Source organism: Corythoichthys intestinalis, chromosome 18 (genome assembly GCF_030265065.1).
Source record: "Corythoichthys intestinalis isolate RoL2023-P3 chromosome 18, ASM3026506v1, whole genome shotgun sequence".
In the NCBI taxonomy this organism is placed as follows: domain Eukaryota; kingdom Metazoa; phylum Chordata; class Actinopteri; order Syngnathiformes; family Syngnathidae; genus Corythoichthys; species Corythoichthys intestinalis.
In genome coordinates, this window is record NC_080412.1 from 47,234,251 (window position 1) to 47,250,067 (window position 15,817).

At 39.3% G+C, this 15,817-nt stretch overlaps 1 protein-coding gene across 5 annotated transcripts in view; it reads left to right on the plus strand.

The window, feature by feature from the left end:
- The window catches only part of LOC130906265 (roundabout homolog 1-like), a 192,989-nt gene that overhangs the window by 54,001 nt on the left and 123,171 nt on the right, over positions 1–15,817 (plus strand). The gene's annotated exons all lie outside the window — the stretch shown is intronic.

A 15,817-nucleotide genomic window follows, 5' to 3' on the forward strand; every position in this document is an offset into this window, starting at 1 on the left:
TTAACAGACCGTGATGTGATGTGACACAATTAGGGCTGTCAAATGATTAAAATTTTGAATCGAGTTAATTACAGCTTAAAAATGAATTAATCGTAATTAATCGCAATTCAAACAATATATAAAATATGCCATATTTTTCTTTAAATTATTGTTGGAATGGAAAGATAAGACACAAGATGGATATATACATTCAACAAAATGTACATAAGTACTGTATTTGTTTATTATAACAATAAATCCACAAGTAGGCTGTATTGGCACCATGGAAAAAGTGCTTAGAAAATGGATTTCGTTCCACTGAAATGGATCTACATGATCTCTGCATTGTAATTTACATACGTTGCTAATTACTACAAAAAAAAAGTTCTACTCACGGTTTCCAGTCATTTTTTAGTAATTAGCGTTTTCGTGTCGGTCTTTTTTTCCCCCGTGGCGCAGTGATATTGATACGGCGGAGTCGTATCGTCAGTGTGTGAAGCCATTTTAGGTCACGTGCACCAATAGGAGACGAGGACTGTTGCTATGCGCTTCCATAAACAAACAATATGGCGGCGACCGTGCCAAGCTACGACACGAGCGAAGATGAACCAAAGATAAGAAAACCGCATTCGGAATTTCGTCAAAAGGCATCGAAACGATGCTATATGCATCTCTCAACTGTCCAAGGGCGAAAAAGGGAAGGAATTTGGAAAAAACGTGCAGAGCCCGCGTGGTTGCGTCAGACAATGGCTTTCTTCCCAGGCTCCATCGAAGGATCTTGCTGAAAATGCGTCGACTGGGATTTTTAACGACATTCACTACAGGTAAGCCACACACACGCCTTTTGTTGTGAATAACTATGGGAGTTGTGGGCTTCTGGTCAGATCACATATGAAGTTAAGACTTGCAATGTGAGTTCTGGGCTGTAGCGGTCATTATTATGATGTTAGATTGTTAACTTTGAGCAAAAAGTTTAGATTGACAAATAACATAGTATTTAGTCTGTTTAACCGTAGTTCCAAAAACCTATTTGATAATTTTATTCAGGAAAAAATGGCAGAATAGACAAGCCTATATAATTTGGATTGGAAGATTATGTAAATATGATATGGATGAAACAGTTCTCACATGGTTTATGTGTGTGTGCGTGTTTTTCAGAACTGAAACACCCTTCACTGACAGCTACAACTTCTTCTGTGAGACCGTCGTCCATTAAAAGATTAGAGTTGACCAGGAAGTGCTGCGAATGGACAAGCTTGTGGAAATATGGCTTTATTGGGACCATGGAAAAAGTGCTTAGAAAATTGATTTTTTCAAAGCCAATACCCTCCTAACTTAGTCACCAGCCAGAAATGTATCCTGATGTGAATACACAAAAATACAGATCTAGTGTTGCTGTTTTTGCTTGTTTTAAGTGTTATATTAATTCTGGCAACACAAAATCTTTATCAAATGTCATAAACACATCTACCAAACATTTGAAACAAGTATTGGTGCCTTAGTATACACATAGGTGAATTCAGAATGAGAAATGTAGCTAATTTCTTGAAGGAAACACTTCAACATTAATGATTTGCACCCAGCACAATGAAATATATATTGAATTAAGCTAAAGGCTTATGTGTCATATTAAAAATATCACAACCTACTATGCAAGGAAATATATAAAATAAAAAATGCACGCCATGATCATAAATAGCTGAAAATCAACCCAATTGCTACCACACCCTCCTAGATGTGAATCATGGCAAAAATGGAATAAGACAAAAAAATTAAAGGGTGATCAAAAATATAATGTGCCAAAATCATAAGGTGATACTTAAAAAATGAAAGACATCACAAAAGAAGTGATGGACACGTGTTGACGATAATTTCCAAGTTTTATTTCATGTTTCACAAGTGCTCAAATGTGAGCACACCCAGCAGCACGGACAAAATCAAGCCACGATGAGAATTCCTCTCAAACGTGTGCATGTCGCAGTTATTGTCTTGATTGCGACTGTTGTTCGATATTTCACATCATCAGTACTTGCTGGACGTGTTGGTATGTTAAAGACAAAGTTCGTTATCCATCTTTATGGCACATAACGTATGTTATACACTAAGTGTATGTTCCACCACTTCCAGCGAATATTGATGACATGAAAGATTACATAACAGACGCAATCAACGCGGGAGGGAGGAATTCTCATGTCAACTTGATGTTGTCCATGCTGCTGGTGATGGCCATATTTGAGTACTATGAAAACATGAAATTAAACTTAGTTACTTCCTACATCTGTCCAAGGTAGTTTTTTTTATTTTTTTTTTATGTTTTTCGTTTTTGACATGGCATTTTGATTTTGGCACAGCCTTTTTTAATCACACTGTATATACACAAAAGGTTGGAATCATTCAAGTATAGTACTGTTGGTACACATTTATTTAAACATGGAAGTATCTCATACTATAGAAATACACATTATTACACATACAAATATTGAAAAACGAATAAAAAAAAATAGAAATAAAAGAATAGTAAAACTGTACATGACAACATTACTCCTCAAAATCGCTTTACTCAAAGTCATCATCCCATCCAAGTGTCTTCTGTTTCTTTGGAAACATTCTCACATGCTTGGCACCGATATAAATCAGTACAAGAAAGTTTTGCAGACATACAGGAACATCTTCCCATGTCACAATTGGTTGCCTTTCAACTACAGTTGACTACTTGCAAAACAGTATCGGGCAGGTTTTTAGTCATCCATGTCACTGCCAACTGCCCATCCTCAATGTCCCACCCATTCCCAATGGGTGAAGGGGCACACATTTTAACTGTCAGACAACGTTTCATAATTGCTGCTTGATAGTCTGCTGTCCTGCAATGTTGGTACAGAGCATCAGTTTTGGGGGGAATAGAATGTTCTGGCAAGACTGACGAGGCCATACAGAAAGATCTGCATTTGGCATCATTTTTGGCACATGACTGGCAAAACAGGTGGCACACGTATTTACACAACGTGTTAAATGTTTGTAGGTCAAGTTTAAAACTGCTGCCCAGCTTTGCAAACCCAGTCAGGTATTCTTTTTCATGACGTGCAAAAGAAAAGGTTTTTTTTGCCTTTGCCATGAAAGGCACAAGCAGAGTCACAACCTGTGAATGTATGGATGCCAATGAGTGCTGAACACACACTAGTGCCAGGAGCTGCAGAGACCTTAGAGACGTCAGTCCTCGTTCTGCTGCCTCCTCCTGTGAAAAAATGCAATTTACACTGTAAATCTATCTGCAGACTAACAGCAATCACTGCCACGTCAGTATCAGGGCTTTTATTGACTACAGCTTGATGTTCTTGAGCCAAAAGGTTTATTTAGCCATTGTCACCCATAACTGGTATGCAATAAAAAGTTCTACTGGATTCACTTTCGACACACTGTACCCTATATACATTTTATAACAAAGTGGTATTGATATCTGGGCTAAAAAATGGTATCGTTACGACACTAGTTTAAATAAGATTTTTTTTTAGCATAAGTTAATAACAATTAACCTTGTAGTAAAGGCGTGCGTGTGGCTTACCTGTAGTGAATGTCGTTAAAAATCCCAGTCGACGCATTTTCAGCAAGATCCTTCGACGGAGCCTGGGAAGAAAGCCATTGTCTGACGCAACCACGCGGGCTCTGCACGTTTTTTCCAAATTCCTTCCCTTTTTCGCCCTTGGACAGTTGAGAGATGCATATAGCATCGTTTCGATGCCTTTTGACGAAATTCCGAATGCGGTTTTCTTATCTTTGGTTCATCTTCGCTCGTGTCGTAGCTTTGCACGGTCGCCGCCATATTGTTTGTTTATGGAAGCGCATAGCAACAGTCCTCGTCTCCTATTGGTGCACGTGACCTAAAATGGCTTCACACACTGACGATACGACTCCGCCGTATCAATATCACTGCGCCACGGGGGAAAAAAAGACCGACACGAAAACGCTAATTACTAAAAAATGACTGGAAACCGTGAGTAGAACTTTTTTTTTTGGTAGTAATTAGCAACGTATGTAAATTACAATGCAGAGGTCACGTAGATCCATTTCAGTGGAACGAACCAACACAATTTTGGCTCAGCCAATACAGCCTAAAGATAGCATTAACATTATTAACATTCTTTCTGTTAAAGGGATCCACAGAAAGTCTTGTAGTTCTTAAAAGATAAATGTTAGTACAAGTTCTAGAAATTTTATATTAAATCCTCTCTTAATGTTTTCGTTTTATTAAAATTTGTAAAAATTTTCAAACAATAAATAAACGACGGTAATAGCTCGCCATTGTTGATGTCAATAATTACACCATGCTCACTCATGGTACTGAAAGCCATAAAATCAGTTGGACCCAGGCGCCAGCAGAGGGCGCCAAACACCAAAAAACAAGTAACAAGTGGCCAATGGCACTGTGCTGTCATTTTAATCTGTTTGTGCGGGGCATGTGCGTTAACTGGGTAAAAAATTTAACGTGATTAATTAAAAAAAATTAATTACCACCCGTTAACACGATAATTTTGACAGCCCTAGACACAATATAAACAATTTCCATCTATTGTCCCAAGTAGGCTAAAATACAATACAACTGAGAGTGCTATGCCTGCCTGCTAAGCAACAAAACAGTATAAGAAAACATCCTGTGCCCACCCCCTCCACATCCCTGGGGTTATCAAGTCCTCAAACAGTGATGCGCCTAGATTTTTTTTAGGCAAAGTCATTTATAACATCATTGAAATCCAGTTTTTAAGCAAGCTCACGCTCAATGGAGAGCATGGCTAGGTTGTACACAGTGGATTGTAAACCCGAGATAAATCCAGCCGCCGGACCCGAGTCTGTTCAGCCTCGCGCACCTGCTCCCCACAGACTAACAGGGTTAGGGTCACGGTGATCGCGAATTTCAAACGTTCAGTGTTAGCGGCTGTTGTTCACTTATGTCATCACCGTCCACAGCCAACTCTAGCCCTAATTCTCTGGCTTCTTGTCCCCCTTTAAAAAAAAAAAACATTTTTTTGTCTTTCACCTCTATGATCTTCATGTCTTTTTCTTTTTTTTTCTTTTCTGCGCACCCGATTTATGACGACTCGCAGTGTTAAGAGTTTATAACAATGACCAAGTTTAATTTCCTGTTTCAGGGCACGTACGTAGTGTAGCCTTGAGTGGGCCAGAGCGGGGTCAAACCATTCTCTGCTAAGACGGGAGGCGTTGTGCAAAAAAAGGAGAAAAATATATATTTGAAATACTTAATATGTTAAAGTTTTTAAGGATATATCGAGTAGATTGTAATATTTAATCAGACAATGATTTAAACGAAATATGTGAAATAAATTAAGGGTCATTCAGGGGCCCCTATGGTCCTGAGGCCCAGGACAACATACCCGGTTGGCCCCCCTATCGACGGGCTTGGGTAGACTGTTATGACTCAAAATAACAGACGGTTGTTCCGGAATGCTGTATCTTGGGTAATGACGGCCGATCGGAGCTTATCGCGGCTCCTCCCAAGCTAACGAGCCTCCCTGAGGTCTTCTTAAAGTTGACAGTGATGAGCTGAGGCTGTGGGCTAACGAGGTCTTTTTTCGCCACGGATGATGGGCTTGACGTACACCGACCGAGTCTCATTTTGTGTATTTGTCAAATGACTAGTAAGTTGAATATGCTTGCCTGGAATGCAGGGAAATTTCTCCAACATTCTCAGAATGCAACTGCATGAGTAGATTCAATGGACGTTACAATACAGCTCTCATTTCTAAATATTTGTCAAGACGTGATTTGTTCAAAATCACTCTTTTTTTTTTTTTTTTTTTCTGGCCATTTTGAAGAAGTGAGTACAGTACACAACAATCATTAAGAGTATCTGACTTTGTCCGTGAAAATTGAGGCAGGCTTTCACAGAGAAGAGATTACGTGGAAATAAATATTGTTATTATTTGAATAATCCTATTTTGGCATTTGCAATCCCCAGTGGCTATTGCTGCCAATGTTTTGATAGCGAGTGAATATTCATTCATACGTTTGTAATGGTCTTAGCGTAAGCCTGTTATCCAAGTGTGATTTTTTTTTTTTCTACTCGTGTGCTTAAATGTGGTTACTGGCTGATATCCTGCAATACTTTCTGGATTTTGAGCACGGTTGCCTACACTGAGGAGTGTAAAGGCTGGGTGTTGAAGCTCACAGGTCACACATATTGTAAGAGAATTGATTTGAATTGTACAAACTTGCATTGATTTAACTTAGCATTTTCACTTATCACTGTGATCAACAGACGGAATTTGGTCTTTTGTTTTTTTTTATTAAACCATTCTAAGTTGTCTGCACACACTTTTAAAGAAGAATGATTGCCTTTAAACAGTGTTGTTTTCGTCGACGGTGACAAGAACAAAAATATTTCCTCAACATTTTTTTAATGATGATAACGAGCAGAAAAGTGTTTTGGGAGACTAAAACATAACGAGTCTAATGCCAGTTTTCGTCTGACGAGATGAGAACGAGACAAATGCGCAATAGTTTCTATCACATGTTCACAACGTATGACATTTTATGTGTAGTTAGCTTGCATCTAGCAATTTTGGGTTGTGTCACTCATGTGACGTACTACGCCCTCCCCCCCCCCCCCCACTCACCGGTGCAGTGTCCTCTCGTCTCCTGTCTCAAGGCTTGCACACACAGTAAGATGTGTTTTCTTTTCTTGGCCAGAGAGAAAATGCAATTTTTCTTTAGCCTTTAGACCAGTGTTTTTCACGGCACATTTATACATTGGAAAAAATCTCGCGGCATACCATATGCAATGGACGACGATCTTGGTGAACATTATAGCTTTCCTAGGCAGCCTGATTTAAAATTCCCCTAAAAAATGATGGGAAACAAAAAGACGCTCATTTAAAACTTATTACCGTATTGGCCCGAATATAAGACAGCCCTGATTATAAAACGACCCCCTTTTTCAAGACTCAAGTTTGAAAAAAAGACTTTTTGAACACCAAATTAATTTTCATACAGAAAATAATTACAGTACATCCGAAACAAATGATTATAACAATACATTTGAGAGAAAAAAACATGTTATTTTGCCTCATTCAAATCTTAATATCTGAACCTTTAAATATGTAAACTAAAGTGCAATCACATTCGTACCGTAAATGAATGGCTTCTGGTTTTTTAAATGTAAATAAAACAATCTTTTGTGATAAAACAACAAAAATTCAATAACTGCATTAACCATCAAAGTGAAGTCTAACTGCAACTGTAGTCTTGAAACAAATCTGAATAAGGAAAAACATTGCAGTAAAATAATGCAAACTGGTTAAACTTGAGAGTAGCTGAGATCGGTCATGAAAGAACATCGCTTCAATGATATCTGGCGCCATTTAGCGTCGTGAATGGAGAAAGTACCTGAGATCTGCCATGACAGAACATTGCTTCAATGATATCTGGCGCAATCTAGCCTCGTGAATAGGTATAATGTCTAGACCGCGAATATAAGACGAGTAGACGACCCCCCATTTCTCACTCTTATTTCAATGCAAAAAACACAGTCTTATGGTATTATGGTCTTATAAATATTCTTGTAAGTTAATGTTATTGCTGACACTGCGTTTCGGGGTCAGCAACATGTTGTGCTCCCCTGCCCCAAAAGTCAAAACTCCACCTATGGTAATCACATTGACCAGACACACTAGGACACAAACTAAACAAACCTCAACTCAAGGCATGACAAAGCATTAGTATAGCATTCGCCTTAGCGTTAGGCTAATGCCAAAGGCGAGCATAGTCTTAAACTCTCGGACTTTTTTTAACATGCAGTTCTAGGCTTCCAGGTGGACATGAAAGTATTGTTCTGTTTTCCAGCTGAGTGTGTATTACCACCAACTTGGAGTTGTCCTTGTAGATGCTACGATATGTGCTCGTCTGTCAATATTCATTCGAACTAGTTGAAAACATTTATTTATTTTTGGAGTCAGTAAAAAAAAAAAAAATTGCAGACAAAAACGTTGACTAAAATTAGACAAAATTAGTATTTAGTTTTCCCTCAAAAAAAACTAGACGAAGACTAAAATATGACAAAGACTAAAAAGTATTATCGTCCAAAAGACTAAAAGTGAGGCGAAAATTAAAAGGGCTGCCAAAACAACACTGCTTTAGATATTGAAAAAAAAAATCTTGAAAGCTTCTTATTGGTAATTACAATGATACCTTGACGTAAACGAACTATGCAGTTCAGCTTAGAAGGAATTAAGTGAGGTACAACTGTAGACTTGTGAAGATAAATCTGGTCTTTCATAGCCATGTGTTTTGAAGTCTTTTGACTGAGACCTGTAATGTGTGGTTATTCTTCAAAGTGTTGCATCCTTGTGACCCCGCAGCTCGCCCATGTATGATTGAAGAGAATCTGGCAATGATTGAGGCGCTTTCACAAGATGCGGGTGTACCAGTCACTGGCTGAATTCATATTTTCAAAACATAGATTTAGAGGTCAGGCGAGATGCTTCTTGAGGTTACATCTGTAACAGCCATCTCTCCTCCAGCGTGCTGTTTTAGAATCAATACCATCAATGCGCTCGGTGGAGAATCTTCCACGCTATTTTCGTCCGTATTCTTGCATCAGAGACTCGCACAAATCGTCGTTTAAGTTGGCACAAATCAACGCTAATTGATCACTGCTATAAAGGCAAATGATGAGTCGTGCGACTGATCTGTCCTCCAACATCTCATCTTCTATCAGCTGTCATTACTGACAATGTTCAAAGCCCTCTGTGCCTAAATTGCGGCATGAAGAGACTTTTCCCACCAGAGCTTCCCTTACAAAGAGAATAAGAGTAATGCATCTCATTAGAGGATCTATTAATACTGTGAATCCAATTGCTTAGAGTTCACCTACGTATCAAGCAAGATTTTTTGTTTTTGTCGCTTCTGCATTGAGTAACATTTCTTTCAAGTAAAGAATATTTCTGTCTTTATACCGAACTAGAAAATGTCATTTGTGGAGAAATTGCGATGGTCGCTTTGCTGCTACGGTTGGTATATCAGGTCCTGTACATTTTGAGGTATTTCGGCACCAGTTCCTGTTGATTTGAGGGCATTTTGGGGTCATTCCTGTTTGCTTACAGGTCACTTCCTGGCAATGGATATGGCAATGAATTTAGTTGTGGCTAAACAACAGCGTATGACGGTTAGCATGAAGCGGTCTTGACCACAGTCATAAAAACAATAAAATGAAGAAAAGGATAAGCCTGACAATTTTCGATTTTCATTCTGTGCGCCGAATGAGCAATATTTCATTATTGCTTACATGGTCGAGTGGGGGCAAACTGATATGCCCACGTCATTTCACGCACACCCTTCAAGGCTTATGTGTGTGCGTGTATGCGTTCTATCAGTCCATATAAACTTTGAATATAAGACTAAACGGGGATTACTAATGTCTGTTATTTGTGTCCTCTTTTTGGAAATCAAAATATGATAAGCCTGGAATGACATACATCTATTTGTTTTGATGCTTCTGCACATGTGGGTCACTTTGCTGAGCGCATCTTGGACTGCGAATTAGTGTGCATGCGTGATACTTGAACGGGCTCAATGGACAAAGACAATCTGAACGGGCATGCCAAAAAAACAGTTATGACAAAAAAATCGGATTTGTGCATTAAGATCTGCGGTATGAAACTAGCCTATGTGTCTCGGCTGGCCTGGTAACACCTTGGGATCTCGCCGGAGGAGCTGGTTGAAGTGGCTGGGGAAGTCTGGACTTCGTTGCTATAGCTGCTACCCCCGCGACCCGACCCTGGATTAAGCGGCAGGTGATGGATGGATTTTTTTTTTTTTAAAGCTGTGTTTTGGGGCAAACTGTCATTTTTGGTGTGTCAAATGAAATGGCCTGCGCGGTATGAGAATTCCAGTCGTATTGATGTTCAAATGGGGGTCAAATGGTTTTGGCTGGGCGGCGCGGCGTGCTGAAGAAATGTCATTGGGATAAAAAAAGGAATATTATCGATCTTCGAGAGCCCCTTTCCAGCCTGTTTTCCATGTCTCCCTCCTTCAACACACCTTAGTCAAATAATCAGTATCGTGATCAGGCTCCTACTGATGAGCTGATCATTTGATTCAGGTGTGTTAAAGGAGGGAAACATGGAAAACAAGCTCTCGAGTACCAGACTTGGGCCCCCCTGTTATGGATGGTAGCTTTTGCATTGCATGCATGCATGCTACCATCAATCAAGGTAAAATGCAAGCACATTGCTAGGCAGCATTTAAAAAGCACTTGTCAAAGACACGAACAGTGAATGCAATAGTAGATAGCTATACATAAACAGAAATGTCGCTAACAGACGCAACAAATTGAATTTCTAAGCAATCAGCATGCGTTCTTGACATTTGCTGCTTAATTATAAGCATTCCAATCAGAAGAACAGACAGCTGAATTATGGACTGGAATGTGGTCTATAAAGATAATTTTCCATTCTCGTTCCTATGAATATAGCCAAAAGCCTTCCACCTCTGCTCCAGTCAACTCAGGACTTTGAGTGGCAATCAACATTTCGCATGATTAAAAAGAAACTGCTTCAGGTTAATCAGGGGGATAAATGGCGTGTGGATGAGCAGCGTTTTCGCCAATAGACTGACGCGCCTGTCATTTTGGCAACTATTGTAATTAACTCTTGTACAGATTTTGAATGTAAAAATGCAGAGATTATTGACTGCCTTGAGGCTCCTTTTTAATCTCCTAAACTTTTTCCTTCCTAAAGATTCTCAGTACAATAATTACGCAAACTACAGTCATTTCTTTGTTTGTTGAAAGCCATCGTCTGCTCATTTGGCCATCCAATTAATATCAAAAATGCCTACAGCTTCCTATTAACATCCTCTTCAGTTCCGTATAAGACGTGATTGACTCATATCAGCAATTGCATCGACACTTACAAATTGGAATCAAAGTTTTCCAGCCTTACTTGCCAATCTCAGCAAGTTTAGATCATCATTGTGCTTCCGTCGCTTATCACGTAACTGCATCGAGGTGATAAGCCCTGGCAGATGGCCTTTTTATCAACAGTCCCCTTTAAGAATGGAGACAACACCAAGTCAGTGGAATTGCTTTAAAGTCTGCCGTGCTATAAAAGTCCAATTAAAACAGTGGCATTGTGAACAAATGCATATACAGTACCTTTGAAGAATTCTGACCGTTCAGCCAGACTGCCAGAATCACGACAGCCGAACTGCCGGACCTGCGCTGGCGCAGCTCCAGCGACCCGCGCCAAAAGGCCAAACTCCATGCGTTTACCTTAGTCTTAAACCTTTGTACTGACTCCATTTTGAAAGCTGGAAAAAAGGCTTCGAAGCACAAGTTGACAATTTATTCAGGTCAACAGCGATCAAACAGCAAGGCAAACAGAAAAAGACTCAGGCGAGGAGGCAGACTCGTTCCAAAGTCACTATTAGAGGTGCACGATAATTATCGGTCCGATAATAGGAATTATGACTTCATCCCAATAACTCCAATAACATTATATATTATCGGGCCTATTAATAATATTTTTGGCACGGTGTCAGATTGGGATGTGAGCGTTTGTTTCACCTCCTATTTTGCCAGTATGCAAAGTTTTGTTAGTGTTCTAGAGGCTGTATTTTTCCTTCAATTAGTTATAAACCTTACTATGGCAATTAGCAAAGTTAGCATTTGACAGTGTTCTTGAGAGGCCTTTTGGTTATTGATAGGCTTGCTGTTCTATAATTGCCACGTTAAGAAAGTTGTTTCATGGACCAAGACGACAAAAGTCTCCTCTCCTGTTGCACCAAATGTTTTATCTGCCAACAAAGCACAATACATGTTGAGTGTATGTTGGTTTTAGATCAGTTCTCATTGTTCAGGGGAACACATCGTCAATAATATTGACTGATTGATTGTGATTGACTCAAATTATATTTATTTGAAAAAAATAATATGGCCACTTTTTTTAAGTCAAATTTGTTCTCGTCTTTGTTTTGTTCGTTATAATAATGTTCATGTCATCATGAAAATTCTGGTTTGGTCAAAGGCAAATCTATGCTGAATCAACCACTAGATTTTTGACCTACAGGTGTTTAAAAACTCAGGTAAATATACATTGAAAATTTATTGACATATTATCGGTTATCGTATCGGTATCGGCCTCGGGGAGCAAGAAGTTATCGATATCAGTGTCAAAAAATGGATATCGTGCATCCCTACTATATCACAAGTCAACAAAAGGTTCCCGAGAAAAAAATGACAATGCTTAGTTAAACATTCAGTCTTTTGAAGGCTCTCGTGGGGCGGGGTGTGGGCAGGCAGAAGGGTATGTTTAGGCATTTAGGGTTATTGTCTGTTTGTGGATTGGACAGGAGGATTCGGGAGTTACTGTTGTCAGGGCAACAAGGGTTGTGGATTTTGCCACCTCAGCATCAAAGGGGCTCTTGGAGTCTTGTCAGTCGTGTTATCCGTTGGATATCGGGCGTTTGCCGGTGTTCCTTGTGTTGGGACAGGGCGTCCCGCCACTTGTTCTGGACTGTCTTGGAGAACTGATTGCGAGAGTTGGTGGTGCAGACCTGGGCTTGTCAGCATCAATCTTGCTCAGCCAGTCGCATGACGCACACGTCAGGTTTCCGTGATAAAAAGGTGTCATGTATCTCTTATGCCCTAAATTCTGCTTGTTTTCCTTAAACTGTGGTGTAGGTGCTATTTATTTTACATTGGGTGTGTCAGAGTAATACAAACAGTAAATACGAGAAACGATACTACTCCCCGATTGATTATATTAAGTGCGTTAGAATAAAGCAAACAGACGATGACGACTTCACCTCCTATGCAAATAATATGGTCAACCGAGCTTTCAAACACGCAATCCGGCAATTTTTGTTCTTCAACTGTTTATTATCTCATTGGCTACCACTGAGTTAGTGGTTGATGCGATGGTATAAAATTTTGTCGGAAGAAATGATGGTGGTTTTTGCTGTAAAGAGAGAGAGTGAGATTATAAAAGAACCTTTTCAATCACAGAATAGGGGAGAGTGAAAAGCAATTTGTCAAGTCCACTTTTTGAAGACTATTTGCTCAGTGGAGCCGATTGACACCAGCGGGTTTGTTGTGGATAAAAGGTCAGGGTGTTATGGACTTCCAGCAGCCATTTCTCATCCTGGCTGAACTCTGACATGGGTTTCTGCTGCACTACTTTATTGCTGTGGCAACCCTTTTTCCAACAGGTAATAAGGAGATAGTAAAGGGAATTTTTCCCCCTTCTATATGCCAAAGAAATTCTGGCTGAAGGATTGATAGAGTTATGGAGGCAGAATATATTTCATCAAAAAGTTCAATCAAGCACAGTCTCTTTGATGGTAGATTTGCATGAAATGCAAAAGCTACCATCTACTATAAATATTCCTTTCGTTTTTTGCCCAGCCAAAACCGTTGGACCCACCGACACCGTTCGAAAACCAATAACAAGAAGGATTCTCGCGCAACGCAGGCTCTTTTTCGTTTGACGCCCAAAAAAGATCGTTTGCCCCAAAACGAGTGTTTTTATTTGAGGAACATTGCTTGTCCTGCAGTTTTGACACCATTTATACATTAAATAATTGAGGGCGCAGTGATCCCTTGTATTTTGCGGTTAATGGGGACCAGAACCCGCTACGATAGGTGAAAAAAAGCGAAGTAGTGCCCTCACCCCCCTCCAAACAAAAAGAAAAAATTGTGTGTGTTCAATGTATTTATTCAGATTTAGCATTGGAAAGAGATATACTAGTATATACGTAGGGTTGGGCATCGTTGAAAATTGAACAATTCCGGTTCCGATTCCATGTTTCGAGACTGGTTCTGAACGATTCTCGATTCTGATTCTTTTAAGAGGCAGGGTCAAAAAAAAAAAAAAAGAGGCAGGGTAGAAAAATTTAAAGTTTAAAAATGTATTACTTTATATTAATGTCTTAACTTCTCGATGATTTTTTAAAAATTATATGAATTCAATATGATTCATTATTTTATTATTTATTGTTTTATTATTTGCCCTGCGATTGGCTGGCAACCAGTTCAGGGTGTCCCCTGCCTACTGCCCATAGTTAGCTGGGATAGGCTCCAGCACCTCCGCGACCCTCGTGAGGAAAAGCGGCATGGAAAATGAATGAATGAATGTTTTATTATTATTATTTATTGGTATTACAATTAATATGAAATTTATGAATTATATGAACTTCTCACAGGGCTATTTTTAACTTGTATATAAATGTCAGTCTTTGAACTCGAATGTGATGAGATTTCTTTCCACAAGAGGGCACTTACACAAATATGTTTATTTTTCAAAAGCTCACGGAGAAAACATTTACACATATTCTTTTGCCATACATGTACCTTAGCTGGGAGCTACGATGAAGCATTAGTATAAATTCTTCTATTGATTATAATTTGAAGATCTTTTGATACTGTTGATTTTAACGGTGGCATCTACTGCTTTAAGATAGCGGCTGTTTGATAACGCCAGCGAGTCTGTCATTTCGCATCTAGTTCTATACATGATATCGACCATAGCCTGACGTAATAATACGACTTATTCTCGTACTATTTTACATCCGTCCGTCCATCCGTCCGTCCATCATCTACTGCTTAATCCGGGGTCGGATCGTGCGAACAGCAGAAGACAGATGTAATTTAGTGTTTTACTTACTTTTCTGACTCGTTAGAGGACCGGCGCGGCACTCAGCTATGCACTCGGCACTTGTATTCCATGAAGCCGAAGGTGTTTAATCATACTGGTTGTGCAGCCACCTTTGCATGATTTAGTTGTGTTGCAAATGTTTCAATGAGCTGACTGGTCCTTTTTGTTGTTGTTGTTGTTGTTGTAAAGTTGAGCCAAACTTTTGAATGCCGCCGCACCATGTCAAGTTGCAGTGCACATACACGCCCTTCTTCTTTGTGGTTTTCAGCAGCAATTTTTTTCCACTCGGCAGTCAGGGCATTGAAACATGTAATCGAAATTTAAAAATTTGTATTGTGTTTCGGAGTGTTAGAACTGGGTCCCGTCGATGCTCAATGCTCAATGCCCAACCCTACATATAAGATGTTTTTTTCACTTTTTTTCCCCCCAAAGTATAATTAAAAAAAAAAAAAGAGTTATCTATTTATATATTTTTTTAAGTGCTTCAAATGTAAAAATTATGATAGGTTTTAAACATGTTACTGTGCCAGTGAATTATTTTCAAACAAGAATAAAGTAGAAAAATTCTTGGAAAATTCCCCAATGAGTGTGTCCACTCAAATCCGCTCAAGTTGCTCACTTACACACAATGAGTTGCCAAAGAACTGTTTAACAAGCTAAACGATGATTGATGCATGCGGCGCTTTGAAGTTTCAGCTTCCTACCATTCGTTAACTTTAATACAAGGGTGTCCAAATTTTTTGCAAAGGGGGCCAGATTTAGTGTGGTAAAAATGTGGGGGGCCGACCTTGGCTGACGTCCTTTACATAGAAAAATATATTTAAGCAAATCTAAGTAAGCCATTATGTGTGTCACATTTGCTTTATTATTATTTTTTAATTAATAATTTCAACAATCTCGCAACTAGCCTTTGTGGCGTTCTCTTTCGACTTCGGGCTCTTGCGAAATACTGCTGCTGTAAAATTAAACTAGCGTCAAGTTGCTTCAATTTCTCGCTATGTATCTTCCCTGTAATCCTGTCGTACAAGTCAGTGTGTCTTGTGTGGTCATATCGCCTCACATTGAACTCTTTAAAAACAGCGACTTTCTCTTTGCAAATGAGGGAGACACAGTTGTTGCGTATTTTAGTGAAGAAGTAGTCCAATTTCCACCTATTCTTGAAGTGTCGGCCGTCGCAG